At 44.5% G+C, this 14,839-nt stretch overlaps 3 non-coding genes across 3 annotated transcripts; 2 read left to right on the plus strand and 1 right to left on the minus strand.

The window, feature by feature from the left end:
* Window positions 1-12,070: 12,070 nt before the first annotated feature.
* Window positions 12,071-12,142, plus strand: TRNAD-GUC (transfer RNA aspartic acid (anticodon GUC)). Its single transcript has one exon. It is a non-coding gene; the product is annotated as a tRNA-Asp (tRNA).
* Window positions 12,143-12,267: 125 nt separating this feature from the next.
* On the minus strand, window positions 12,268-12,339 carry TRNAD-GUC (transfer RNA aspartic acid (anticodon GUC)). Its single transcript has one exon. It is a non-coding gene; the product is annotated as a tRNA-Asp (tRNA).
* Window positions 12,340-12,785: 446 nt separating this feature from the next.
* On the plus strand, window positions 12,786-12,857 carry TRNAW-CCA (transfer RNA tryptophan (anticodon CCA)). Its single transcript has one exon. It is a non-coding gene; the product is annotated as a tRNA-Trp (tRNA).
* The last annotated feature ends 1,982 nt before the right edge of the window (window positions 12,858-14,839 follow it).

Raw genomic sequence — 14,839 nt, forward strand, 5'->3', positions numbered from 1 at the left:
GCAGGCTGTCCCCCTGCAGCCCATGGAGGAAGGATGAGGGGGTGCAGTGATTCCACCTGCAGCCCGTGGAGGACCCCATGCTGGAGCAGGTGGAGGCACCTGAAGGAGGCTGTGGCCCGTGGGAAGCCCTCACTGGAGCAAGTTCCTGGCCGGACCGGTGGACCCATGAAGAGGGGAGCCCACGCCAGGGCAGGTTTGCTGGCAGGACTTGTGACCTCGTGGGGGACCCCACGCTGGAGCAGTTTGCTCCTGAAGGTCTGCACCTCGTGAGAGGGACTCCATGCTGGAGCAGGGGAACGATGAGAGGAGTCCTCCCCCTGAGGATGAAGGAGCGGCAGAAACACCGTGAGATGAACTGACCATAACCCCCATTCCCCGTCCCCCTGTGCCACTGAGGGGGGGGAAGGTTGAAGCTGGGAGTGAAGTTGAGCCCGGGAAGATGGGAGGGGTGGGGGGAGGTGTTTTAAGACTTGATTTTATTTCTCATTCCTCTACTCTGTTTTGCCTAGTAATAAATCAGATGAATTCCCTCTCTAAGTTCGGTCTGTTTTGCTCTTGACAACAATTAGTGAGTGATCTCTCCCTGTCCTTATCTCGACCTACAAGCGTTTCGTTATACCTTTTCTCCCCTGTCTGGTGAATGAGGGGAATGAGAGAGCGGCTTTGGTGGGCACCTGGCCTCCAGCCAGGGTCAACCCACCACATTCCCGGACTGATATAATAGTCTTGCAAAGCTGCATCCCATCAACTTCGAAATCTTCTAGGGAATTGTACCAGATGATGGGCACTGTAAAAGTAATTCCTTACCCAGTTATAAGGATTGAGTCATACAATCAGAGAATGGTTTGGGTTGGAAGGGACCTTAAAGATCATCTAGCTCCAACCCCCTGCCATGGGCAGGGACACCCTCCACTAGACCAGGTTGCCCAAAGCCCCATCCAACCAGGCCTGGAACACTTCCAGGGAGGAGGCATCCATAACAACCATAACAGTAAAATGCCTTGGTGCTTGTCAATTATCCTGAAATTATCCTTAATATAAGCCAATGTTTTGGGTTTGCATGGCAAGGTTTTGGTAGCGGGGAGGCTACAGGTGTGGCTTCTGTGAAAAGTTGCTAGAAGCTTCCCCCATGTCCAACAGAGCCAATGCCAGCCAGCTCCAAGACGGGCCCACCGTTGGCCAAGGGTGAGCAAATCAGCGACAGTGGTAGCACCTCTGGGATAACAGACTTAAGAAGGAATTAAAAATGATCAGCAGTTTTTGCAGCCAGAGAGAGGAGTGAGGAGATGTGAGAAACTCTGCAGACACCCAGGTCAGTGAAGAAGGAGGGGGAGGAGGTGCTCCAGGTGACAGAGCAGAGATTCCCTTGCAGCCCATGGAGAAGACCATGGTGAGGCAGGCTGTCCCCCTGCAGCCCATGGAGGATGATGGTGGAGCAGGTGGAGGCGCCTGAAGGAGGCTGTGACCCTGTGGGAAGCCCGTGCTGGAGCAGGCTCCTGGCAGGACCTGTGGCCCCATGGAGAGAGGAGCCCACACTGGAGCAGGTTTGCTGGCAGGACTTGTGACCCCATGGGAGGGACCCACGCTGGAGCAGTCTGCTCCTGAAGGTCTGCACCCTGTGGAAGGGACCCACGCAGGAGCAGTTTGTGAAGAACTGCAGCCCACGGGAAGGACTCACACTGGAGAAGTTGGTGGAGGACTGTCTCCATGGGAGGGACTCCATGCTGGAGCAGGGGAAGAGTGTGAGGAGTCCTCCCCCTGAGGAGGAAGGAGAGGCAGGGACAACATGTGATGAACTGACCACAACCCCCATTCCCTGTCCCCCTGTGCCACTGCGGGAGGAGGAGGTAGAGAAACTGGGAGTGAAGTTAAGCCTGGGAAGAAGGGAGGGGTGGGGGGAGGTGTTTTATGATTTGGTTTTATTTGTCATTGCTCTACTCTGTTTTGCTCAGTAATAAATTAGATGAATTTCTTTCTAAGTTGAGTCTGTTTTGCCTGTGACAGTAATTGGTGAATGATCTCCCCCTGTCCTTACCTTGACCCATGAGCCTTTCGTTATATTTTCTCTCCCCTTTCCAGCTGAGGAGGGCAGTGATAGAGCAGCTTTGGTGGGCACCTGGCCTCCAGCCTGCGTCAACCCACCACAGCCAGATTAAGACAGAAGCAAAACTAAAAAGCTTGGTTTCAGCATTGTATTGGAACAGATCCCCTCTGACAAGTGTTTGCTTTTTCTTTGTTTTAAAAAATGCCTTCAGGAAAATATACACTCTAAATGTATTAATCACTATTTATTTAGCAAGGGGGGTTATTTATTAGTAGTAATTAACTACTATTAAGTACTAATATTATAATTACTGTTTAGAAGTGAATTTCTAAAGCATTATGAGTCTACATTTTTAAGTCTCTATAGGAAGCAGAGTTGCTTTGCAAATAGTGAGAAAGTGCAAGTTTTACCTACTTTAGTTCCTTTTGCCTCCAATTTTACAATTTTGTGTATCTAAGCAATTTAAACGTTTTCCAGCTTCTAAATATGATCTTCACTCTTCATCCCTTTTCTTGCCCTGTATAGACCTCATTAACATGCACCTAATCTAGGAATGTACTAACAGTCAGGTTCTCTCATCAACACATATTGCTGTTGACAGTGCTTAGCTATAAATAGTCAAGCTCAACTTTTAATCATAGGATGTAGAGTTATGAATGAGTTCCCATTCTTAATGCACAGTTTCAATTTTTGCCTTTTAAACATGGCTGGAATATCTTTTATTCTTTCTTGGCTCAGAAGCTAGCTTTATTTAAAAATTGGTAATTTATTACTGGTTCAGTTGATTTTAAAAACAAAAAGGCATTGTCCAAAACTAGTGGGTCTTGTAGATGTAAAACAAACACACATTGTGGAAATGTCAGGTAAAGAACTTGCTGAATAATATAGGACTTCCTCATATGAAGAAACAAGATTTAGAAATACTAAAGTTCATACTAAATGTTTTAGAATAACATGCTGACACATGCAATATATTGCTTATCTGATGGTGTGTGTCTTACAGGTTAAAGAAATGTTCCAAGAACTTGCAGATGTGTAGAATTATGTAAATAGGCCTTAAGAATGCCAAGTTATTATGGTTAAATATACTAGTATGTGAATCATAGAGAATTCCTCATTCTGGGGTAGACATATATATACTATTCACAGATCTACAGCTCATACTCATAGTATTGTTGATTGTGGTTTGTTTTTTTAAACCTGAAATAACCTGCTTGAAATAATTCTGAAAAGCTGAAATTTCAGAGTCAGTAGCCCAATAAGTTCATTAAAATGTTATCTAATAAGTTTGTTTAAATTATTTTGCTTAAGCAGGAGAGTTTGTAGGATCAGGATTTTTCCATGTCAGATTTGGCAAAAATTAGATATCTACAGCTGAATTTTGTCAGAAGTGCAAAATATTATTGGTGTTTAGCACTGAAGTCCTTTCAAAAACCTTAGTCTTCATGTCATTTAGAAAACAATTGTTCTAAAAAATATCTTTAGCGTTTCCCTCTTTACTTTTCTTAAACTATGTCAGAAAAGGTTGTGTCCCCCTCATCCAAAAAGCCTACCCCATTTCTTCCAATACGAGTAGTTAATCTATGGAAAAACTTGATTTTTTCCTGTCTTCTCCTTCTCATAGTTTCTAAAGTGATATAAATATAAGCGTATCAGTGTATCAACCCGAGAATGTTCATACAGCAGAGTCAAATTGACAAAAAAAATATTCTCCCTCCCCGGTTCCATGCAATAGTCCTTGAACTCTCAGTTATTATTAAATAAAAGAAGGGGCAGGAGCATTAATTCATTCATTCATTTGGGAAACCTACCATGTTTGGTAATGAGGATTTATGCTGCAGAGATAGGGGACCGGGATGCAGTGATGACGTAACTTTAATTATTTTCTTCCTCTTGGTCAGTCTTGCTACACGGAGAATGGGCAAGTGCAGAGTTACCCATCTCTAGGCCAAAGGGTTAGTTTCATCTTCTGCAAAATCCCCAAAACGTGGGTCCTTCCCACGTGCATAAATAGGGGAAATGATCTAACTGCTTCCCCATTTCCTGCTCCCCTTTATCCTTTCTTTCCTCTCTTTTCTCCATTCATTATTAACAACAAATGGACAAACCCAGGCATTAACTGCACATCTGGTTCAGCTCTGGCAAGATCTCTCAGGATGTAAGTGGCAACAGCTGCCAAGCGCCTTAATTTCAAAAATGGAAAGTCTCCTATTAAAACTCTCTGTAAGAGACTAATTGATTTTTTGCTGCCAAGTGAAACAGGCCACTCCTATAGTTAAGACATTGTCGTAACTCCTTTCCAAACACATACTAGCAAAATGCTATCCATGAATTCAGCTAAGAGAATGTGAGGGAGGGGAAAGGAGTGATGTTTTCTCCAGCCATTTTGACCCAGATTGCTAGAATTTCATTTTATAAGCTGATTTTGTGTAAACTGAATTGGATTTAAGAGGTACGATTATTTGTTTCTCCTATTTTTTAATGCAGCAATTAACATAAAATAGTAACCTCAATTTCTGCTATCAAACTTATTTTGAATCAGTAATTTTACCGGACCAGAGAGCAGAGCATTTCAGAATGCCACCAGAGGGAGCCAGTGCAATTGCAAACTCGAAATTCCAGTTCTTTGGGAAAAAAAAAACCCCAAACCCGACAATCTTAAGGAAAGATCATTATCCCGCAAAATAGCAGACAGCAAAGAAATAAAGATTATTGTTCTGAAGCACAGTGTTTGTGCCTTTTGAAGTAAAATTCTCCACATTCCAATCACATATCAGGAACACTAATGTAAATGGAAAAAAAAATTATATTTTTTTCCCAAGAATAGACGTATTATTTTGCATTGCACTGCACTTTAATAACTCCTTATTTCAACTTATTTTAACTTATTTTAACCCCTTCATATTTTGCCCTACACCAATTCCTCATCCTTTTTGCCATCTCTGTAAACCGACATCTCCCAAGCAGTGACTGCAGATCACCATCTCCCATCCCTATCAGCCATGAGAAAGCTCTGGAATGTCCTGTGATCTCTGAACCTGACTCTACCTAGCAATGCATCTGATATTTTTCCTCTTGCTGCTTTTTCTTTGATTTTATTAGAATTAAGAGTAATTTGGTGATTGTCAGGCAACGTATTGCAGATACACAGTAGTGCTAAGCTCTCACTTCGAGCAGCTGTGCTCTAAGCACATTCTGCCCATCATTCTCAACAGTTCCCCATTTGTGGTTTTGGCTGTTCGACCGACTTTAAATATTCATCTCTTGTTTCAAATTTAAAGCCCACTGTCATTCATTTCTGCATCTTTTTTAAGTGTCAGGCTTTTACAATTGAGCAAGATGGTTAACCATCCATCACATATTGAGCAATCTCTGGTGAGTGTGCACACTTGCTTTTCTCTATCATGAATAACATTGGAAATGGCAATTAATTTCTCTAAGGGCTTTTTAAAGTTTTATTTTAGACCATCTTCCTTCTTCCATCTGCTAAATCTAAAGATCTATCAACTTCTCTTCTATTGCTCCTCCACCCACTGAAAATTGTGTCAGAAGCAAAAGAAGCCAATCCCAAGATCTTCTCTGGGCACGGCTGAACAGGACCAGGAGTTTCCTCCAGCCTTCAGGTTGCTCTTTTGCACCGCCAGTGACTTGGACAAGACATGGGGCATCCTGTTTTTTCTTAAGGAGAAAGAGTAAAACAACAAAAAAAGGGGGTGGGGGGGACACAATAGTGAAAAAGAAGACAAAAGGACTGCAGAGTGGGGAAGCCTGAAGTAGGAGTAATAGCACAATGTATGGCAAGGATAAAAACCAACTAGTGAAATGAGAATTAAGTCTTACCGGGTTTTGTTAGTCATGGGGACCACCTGGGGTTTCTCAAGGTTTCCCTGTGCACATGGATTACCACAACCATTGGAGTACAACCCTGAGTAAGGATAAGAAGAATGTGGTGTCCATGCCTTGTGGTCCTTGTGTCCTAAGAAAAGGAGAAGGAAGGAAACTGTTACCTCATCAAGCCATAGTTTTGTTTAGAAAGGAAGTTTTCTTCTGATCCCCACACACATCACAATGAGGTAGTAAAGGGTGGCGACTGGAGGACCACGAACACACAGTGAAGCCAGCACTACTGTTAGAGTGCCGGTAGCTTTGATCTAGTGTTTGGTTGTTAAAATAAATGAGTTGTCAAATTTGTCTTTTGCTGAGAGTATTCTTAGCACTTTTGGTTTTTAACATTTATCCTTCTTTTTTTTTCCAAAACATTCATCAAGCTCTGAAGATCTTCTCTAACTGAACTCTTAGAGAAAGATTGCTAGCATATATTATATTGTTCACATAAGCTCCATTAACTTGGATGCCATTTAAAAGATTCCAAACTGCCATTTGTTATGCTTTCTACTTAATAACAAATGCTTTCACAGACAAAATGTACCCTGATGATGCACTATGATATTTCAGTATCTGCTCACAGTGCTGCTTTCTCTCTTAGCTACAGTGCTTTCTAAACTCTGGATTTTGTAAGTCATCAATACATTTTTCAGTGATGCATATCTGTCTGTCATGCTGAAACTTCTCAAAACCTTCACCAAAGCAGCAAAACATACACAAATTTCCCTTTATACTTCCATGACATGTTCCGATAGTGTTTTCAAGGTGAGGTCAGTTTCCCATATGTTAACTACTAGATAAAAACTAAACTGACTTCTATTCATTCTTGGCTCAGCACACTGACTTTTTTTTTTACCCGCTGATTTTTCAGTAGTACAGTAGTACAGTCTGTCAAACTTTGAGAACAGCAAGGATGATTCAAGGTCTGGGGCATTAGTGAGCTCTGATATGGGACCATACAAATCTTTTTCAAGACTTCAGCAGGATTTTTTGTGTAATTCTAATTTCATACCTTAAGCAAGCACAGATGTTTTGGTTTTAATAGCACTTCCTCCCTATGCTTATCTTTGGTTTTGATGTCCAGTTTCCCCATCGTAATTACTTGGCCTGCACTTGTCCATGATGTCTATATTAAGCGAGCATCAGTTTGCATGAAAGAAGTTTGTGATGATCAGCTTTCTAAGATAAAGTTAAATTAATTGTGTATTCCCTCATTTATAGTTCTGTAAAACCAATACCTTCAAATATCTCTTTACAGTATAACTCATTTTTTTATGTGATGCCTCTATCTCATGGCATCTTTGTTTTGGATATCTAATGTCAGTCTATGGTGCTTTTTCCTGTATTACGTTCTGTGGGTTTTGCTATCCCATGTTTTTCCTGTCTCTACACTTCATTTTGCTTTATTAGGTTCACGATTCCCTTTTTTTTTGCTTTTTGTATGACAGTCGTTTACTCCTCAAACTGGTATGATGCGAGAGTCAGACCTGAGTTATGTTATGGCTGTATATGGCAGTATTTGATTTTTTTTACGTTTATCTCTAGAATTTTCCTTCTTAGGCACTACGTCATTGGTCTATTTTGAAGCAAATTATTGGCAATTACAAGACTGTAAGAAATGCCACATTTCAGACCAAGTCAGACCAATGATGAAATTGTTTGGATCCACTGAAGTCTTTCATCACAGCTAGAATATCACCTCGTAGTCATAAGGCAGGCATATTCTGGTATCCAGAACTGCATTACACAGGAACACTAGTATTAGTACACAATCTATTCGGTTTTTGCAGTGTCCTGATGTGTCTTTTACAGCTTTGCTGCATAAACACTCTTTTGAGATTACTCTGAAACTCTGCATCTCATACACCGAAGGAGGTGGATTCTGCACACAAATTGATCAGCCTTCTGCCTACTGAGTCCTATCCTCTGATTTCTAAGCAGGACATCGCTCAGACTTTTGCCATTCTAAAGTTGAAACTATTCATTAAAATCAGCCAGTTCCACTTTTCCTGGTTTGAATTCTCCAGTTTTAATGATATCTCTTCAGTACATTTGCTTGGCAATCCCTTTGGAGGGGAAAAGTGATCAGAATGCAGATTCCCTCTGAGAAGGAGTTTATTCTTATTGGGAGTATCCATTGGATTTAAACCATGTTATAGGAATATAAATGGCTAGATTCAACTATTCCACTTTTCTTTCAGAGTGCTTTTTACCTAAACAGAAAAAGCAGCTCTGCGTGGGCACTTCTTGTCTATTTTATTTCACAATTCTTAGGACATAAATTTTCAAGTCCTGAGATTCCCGCAATGGGTTTTTAAAAGGCTCCATTTATCAGAGGGTTCACATGATGCAACACGGAGAGGAAGCTGCCCAGCTGTGTGGCTGCATTTAATACTGTATCAACTATACTCGGCATGCTAATAGGGGAAAGCCCTTTAAGTCCCTCCTCCCACTAATCCAGCAGACACAGACATACAACATCACAGTCCCCTTTTCCTTAATTTTCTTCAGTTCTTCAGCTGCTGATTTTACACGGAATGTCTGATAACTCATTCCCTCAAGTGATGTAAATGGATTTTTCTAATAACTTCTAAAAACTTGGTTTTAGCTTGATCAAAATACATTAGCACAGAAAGAGATCAGTAAGTCATACAGACCACACAACAAATTCATTGCAACGGACAGAAATTGTGTAAGGCCAGAAACTATACAGAAAGAAGTCCTGTAACTTAATATGCCATTTAATAACTCGTACATTCTTACTGAAAAGCTCATTAAATCCTGTGCTGCAAAATTCTGCAGGGTGAGGGTACAGACAAAAAAGAAATGGAAAATAGAACACAAAGAGTAGACAGAGTGTTGGATATCTGAATAGGCAGCAATAAGAACATATCAAATAGCTATGAAGAGAAATCTGAATTAAAAGTATTCAATTTGCAGCAACTCTTCTAGACTGAGGCATCCTAAAGACCACATCAGTGAAGGGCTTTGCTTCTCATCTAGGGTTCGTGTTTTTACATTGATTTAGAAGCGTTACTTTCTGCAGGTGTAGGCAGCTTTTCTTTTCCCCCACCAAATACAAAATTACGTCATTGGGCTGAAATGACTTGTGCCATTTTACAGTCTGGCAAGGGGGTGAGGGCCTGGCTTAGTGCTCACAAAACCTTGCTGTCAGCAACTGCTGGTTCTGAGGACGGTCCTCACTACTTTCAGGCCACCCGGATGGATCACTGCGGCAGCCACAGCTAGGAGGGAACCGCTGGTGCAAGGAGCTGCCCTAACAACATTTCTTCCCACACTTAGCACATTCCCCCTGCTGACACTTTCCAGATCTCTCCATAAAACGCAGAAAAGGCAAAACCTCTTCTGCAGCTTTTTAAATTTTCCTCAGTTTGGACCTCTAACTTTTTTCTAATGGGGTTATAGCTCTCTGTACAACAAATCTAAGCCCAATGACAATTGCTTTGCTTTTCCTAGCTTCCTTCATGGACTCTGGTTTCAAATTCTTCTGTATCAGGGCAGTTCTCTAGAAGACTGTAGTGCTTTGGAGGTGACACCAAAGCAAGTGTCACTCAGTACTCACCTTGACTAATCTGAAGCTGATACATTTTTAAGTATGAATATACTTTAAGCTAACCAAAAGCTACCTCAAGAAAAAGGAAAGTAATCACAATATCTAACAGCTTTATATTTGTAAAAAAAAGGATCATTAATAGAGTTGCTTATGTGAAAAAGAAAGCTTAACATAATTTATAGAAGGCATCATTTTCAGAGTGTGGTTCAACAAACAGTTTATACTGAGAGACGCCCTGGTGTAAGAGGCTTGGTCTAGTTCAAGATACTGTTACATAGCCAAATTTTAAGTGGCTACTTCAAATTAGAGACAGTACCTTGTCTTTGTACCAGTGCTCCCCATGAGCACGTTGCTGGTATCCGCATTGCACTGTGTCAAATCCACTGCTTATGGACTCAGGGATGCCAGCACAGCTGCATCGCGAGGGTGTTTTGTGCAGAGCACCTCTCCTAAGCAGAAAGGCTGAGAGACTCAGGGTTGTTCAGCCTGGAGAAGAGAAGGCTCTGGGGAGACCTAATTGCGGCCTTTCAATACATAAAATGGGCTTGTAAGAAAGATTGAGAGTCCTACAAGGCCTGTAGTGACAGGACAAGGGACAACGATTTCAAACTGAAAAAGAGTAGACTTAGATTGGATAAAAGGAAGAAATTTTTTGCAATGAGGGTGGTGAGACACTGAACCAGGTTGCCCAGAGAAGTTGTGGATGCCCCATCCCTGGAAGTGTTCAAGGCCAGGTTGGATGGGGCTTTGGGCAACCTGATCTAGTGGAAGATGTCTCTGCCCATGGCAGGAGGGGTGGACTAGATGATCTTCCCTAACCATTTTATGATTCCATGACTCAGAGCCTTGGCTTTGGCTCTGCAGAGTTCTCCCATACCTTTGCTGAACTACCTATATGGTGCTTCAAGAGTTTGTCACACCGCAGCCTTTCCCCATATTTCCAGCAGGTCCAGAACTCCCAGCCAGATCTGGTGTTGCCATCACGGACAAAGTCAATAACACAACAAAATGTCTATACAATTTGTGAGCCTGGCTTTGGTACTCTAAAAGTGCTTAGCAATGCCAAAAATTTGTGAGATGTTATGGAGATAGCAGAAGACCTGTTCTAAGAGAAGACAACCCAAGGAGAGGTCTGTGCAGGAGCCTGAGGCAAAACCAGCTCTGAGGCAGAGAGCAGCAGCTAAGGAAGGTCCAACTACAGCAAGCACCACCGCTTCCACAAGCGGTCACATCTCAGGTACCTGACCACAGGGATCAAGGAACAGAAGCAAGTGGCAAAAAGGTCTAAACTAGCCAGGTGTGAGCGGTCCCACAAAATGCGAACAGGCAATGTTTGATCCACCAGAAAGTCTCCCAGCTTGAAGTTAACCATCAATGTCTTTCGAATAAAATTTGAACCCGCACAGCAAGTTTAGACCAGCCTAGCAACACTGGTTTTGTCCTCTCTGGGAGGTTTAAAGCCCATTGCCTGATCATAGCCCTACCAGTTCATCTCATTACACGACCTACACAGTAATGACATCCTTATGAGGCTTTAGTTCTTATTTTTCACTTGTCAGGATAAAATTTGTGAATCTGTTGCATCCACTGATATAAACACATTTATATTCAAATGCTTAAATGAGTAGGCCAGTTTTTAGAAATGCTTCATTTACAGCTCACTTATATTTAGACGTCTGCTGTTCTTTAGCTATGCTTGTCTGAAAAAGCAAGCTGGCGTCCTTTTATCCAAAGAAATATTAGCAGTTGCAGAGACCATCAAAAGAGAACGGTGGTTGATCCAATCGTTTGTTTATTACATGGCATTATTTCTTCATCTAGCAAGCTACTAAATTAAATGTAGTTTCCCATCTAACACCACTGTGATGCAAACTTACAACCATGTTACTGCTGACCGAGTCAGTATCAAGCTATATGGTCAGTATGCGTCCTTCTACCTTTTACTCTCAAATCTCCAAGTAATTAGTTTCCATTTCTCTCGTTCCCTTTTTAGGGGGGTAAGAAGCAGGTGCTCGAGTCCCTTCACCCCGAGGACTGCTGACTCTGGGGCTTCTCAGGTTCCTGTAAAAGGAAACTGTCTGCGTGGACGAGCTGCAAAAATACAGACATCCGAGCTGCTGCTTTGCTCCTCACCGCCTCGAGTCGGGCAGTTCCCTTGCACTGCAATTTTCACGGATCCGTGCACGCAGGTCCACGGATCGCTCTGCTGTGGGGCAGGAGGGAAGACAAAACCTCTCCTTCCCCACGCCAGCCCGCAAGGTTCGAAGAATCCAGACAAACGAGAGCCATGTGGAAGCCTTTCTCCTCCCTCCACCCTCTCCCCACCGCCTCCCCGTGCCGGACAAGCTGCAGGACACCAGCAGCGACCGCCACAGCCCCTTCCCTTCGCCGAGCCTACAGCACGCAATGCACGGCGTTAGGCTTCTGCTCCCAGCCGCAGCCTTCCCGGGGCCAGGGGAAGGGAGGGAAGGAAGGAGAGGGGGGCAGCGGTGCCCCCGGGAGCTCTCGGGCAGCGGAACCCCCCCTCACCGGGGAGCGGCTGCGCGGCGGCCGGGGCGCCCCGCGGCTCCTCGTTAGTATAGTGGTGAGTATCCCCGCCTGTCACGCGGGAGACCGGGGTTCGATTCCCCGACGGGGAGAGGCGCGTTCGCCCGCGCTTTTTTTGTTTCCCCGCCTTTGTCAGCACGAGCAACGGTGGGGCCGGGCGCTTTTTGCCTCCTGGGGGCCTGGAGAGAAGGAAAAAAAAAGAAAAATTCTGCGTGGTCTCCCCGTCGGGGAATCGAACCCCGGTCTCCCGCGTGACAGGCGGGGATACTCACCACTATACTAACGAGGAGTTGCCGTCAATAATAATTTTCGCGCGGCTGCCTTTATGTGCAAACACCCACACACGCCCCTCTGTGCGTCGGTGGGTAACGGAAAGGTTTCAGCAGAGGGGCAGGGAGGGGCAATCGCTGGGTAGCGGTAACCGGGACCCTCGACCCTACTCGGGGGAGTCGAGCTCGGCAGCACCGGGGGGGGCGGGAGGCCCTTGCTGCTGGGGGCCGGTAGTGGGTGTGTGGGTGGAGGGAGTTAACGTACTTGCGCAGGAAGGCGGGAAACCAGAGTGGCGGCGGAGAGGGGCCGGCGCGGCGGGCTGCGGTTGCCACAGCGGGCGAGAAGGGCCCTGTCCCACGGCGGCCACCGCGGCGCCCCCGGCCCTATCCCTCCGCGGCGGGGGGCGGCGCGGCCGGCGGGCCTTGCCGGGCGAGTTCTAACACTCCGCTTGCGGCTGCCCAGCAGGACCTCGTGGCGCAACGGTAGCGCGTCTGACTCCAGATCAGAAGGCTGCGTGTTCGAATCACGTCGGGGTCACTTGTTTTCCTTTCTTTTTCTCAGCCGCCCTTTACCAATCCTATCTGGGAAGAAACGGAAGGGCATGAATTCTTTTTTTTTTTTTTTTCCTTCCGCTAAAGCTTAGGGGCTCCTCTTCTTGCTTGAGCCTGAGAGGAAAAGCAGAAGTTTAAAACGGGCCCCGTCTGAACAGTGGCACCATCAAGGCAGCCTGGGTTGAGAAATGCAAGAAACAGGTGTTTGGAAACCATCTGCCTGTCCGATTTCAACAGCAGCAGTTTTAGGGAAATGCTGGGGTGAAAGAGTGCAAGGAGAGGAAAGGAAAACGAGGACACAGCTTTCCGTCCTGCCGGCGGCACCGGTAGTGCCTGCAGCGCGGGTGGCAGGAGGGCAGAGGGGCCCGGGCCTCGGTGCTGGAGTGGGAAACAAGCGTGTGCGGAGCTCAACGGAGTCATCGCACGGATTTACCGCTCTGTCAGTGCACTCGTAAAGATATTTTTTGGGGTGAAATAGAAATCTCTTTGTTTATGGTGATTGTTTATCCAGGAGTTTCTAATATCACGCTTAAACACAAAAGGTGAGAACGTGTTCAAGATCTACTTTTTAAGTTTTACAAAGACAACCACTGTGTGGAAGTAATGAGGAAAAGTTGGAAAGATGCATAGAAAGAGTAGCTTTAAATTTTAAATGGGACAGAGGCCCGAAGCAAATGGCAAGTGGTCCAGGCCGAGCCAAGAGCTGGGACAGATGTTGCGTTAAGAACCCAGGACAAAACCCTGATGGGGAGGGAGAGGGGAGCGGGGTGCCAGGGGAGGCGCTTCAGAGGCGATGGGCTTCGGTTGTGCAATAGAAAAATGTTCTCGAGAGTATCCATTTCCACACGCTGAGGTGCCAGAGGCAGAAAGGCACAGAAAGTACTTAATTTTGACCTAGATAGGAGATAGCGAGTCCAAGAAGTAACACTTTAGTGATTTGGGTGGACTGGAAAGTTTAACATTTAATAAAAATTAATTAGGAGGGAAACAATAGTTTGTCAAGGGCCTGAATTTGAGGGACAGAGAAAAACTTGCCAGAGATAAGGTTCTGAGTTTGTAAGATTAGTGTTGTAAACCATGGCAGAAAATGAAGAGAATAGAGAAATCTTAGAATCGTTAAGCTGTTCTAGAGTAGTAGACCAGGTTTGCTGGGCCTCTGATTATTTGTATCGCTTGCCTCTGGAGTCTTTCCAAATGAGTTGCGTTTTTAAGTGCCCAGAACTGGTCACAGTATTTCAGCTGACTTAGATTTTACCAGGTCTGAATAGGAGGACTGCCTCACGTGCCATGCTGATTGGACTTCCATTTATGTGGTTAGTCTTTTTTTGTTTTTTGATGCATCATCTGTTAGATGGATGTATTTTTTTAATTGGATGCATAATCTGTTACATGTTTCCCTGGTCCCACAAAATATGTCTCTGCTTTACCATCCGTCAGAGAGCTGGATGAAGAAGTGGTGGCAATCTGTTTGCGTTCTTGTACTGCTGCCAAAGCAGGTGCGCTGCTCTAAGTGTTCCACATCGTTGCCAGACAATATCTCTGGCTTGCAGTCAGGGCTTCATCTAATGGCAAAACAGAAGATCTATTAATAGGAGTCGAAGTTTTCAGGGTGTGGTTTTACACTGTACCTAACGTAACGTGAATGCAGGTTGTTGTCACAAAATGGTCAGTCTCGCTCTGCCCTGTCCGTCCCTGCCCGCGTGTTTCACCCGTTCCACTTGGATCCCGTTTTGCAATTGTGCAGCAGCAGCAGCTGGCTCAGCATGCGGATCTGGTGGCGCAACTACTAGCTCCAACACAAGGAAAGCATCAGGAGCGCATGGCCTGGGACAGGATCGAAAGCAGGATCATCCCTTTCAGCAGCAACCACATCTGCCAATGGTCAGTTGTCCTTTAGAGGGAGAGCCTACTTCCCTAAAGACAATCTAGTGATGTTTCAAAACTAACGAAAGAATTAAATGCGCCTTA

This window comes from Grus americana, chromosome 1 (assembly GCF_028858705.1).
Source record: "Grus americana isolate bGruAme1 chromosome 1, bGruAme1.mat, whole genome shotgun sequence".
NCBI classification, from domain to species: domain Eukaryota; kingdom Metazoa; phylum Chordata; class Aves; order Gruiformes; family Gruidae; genus Grus; species Grus americana.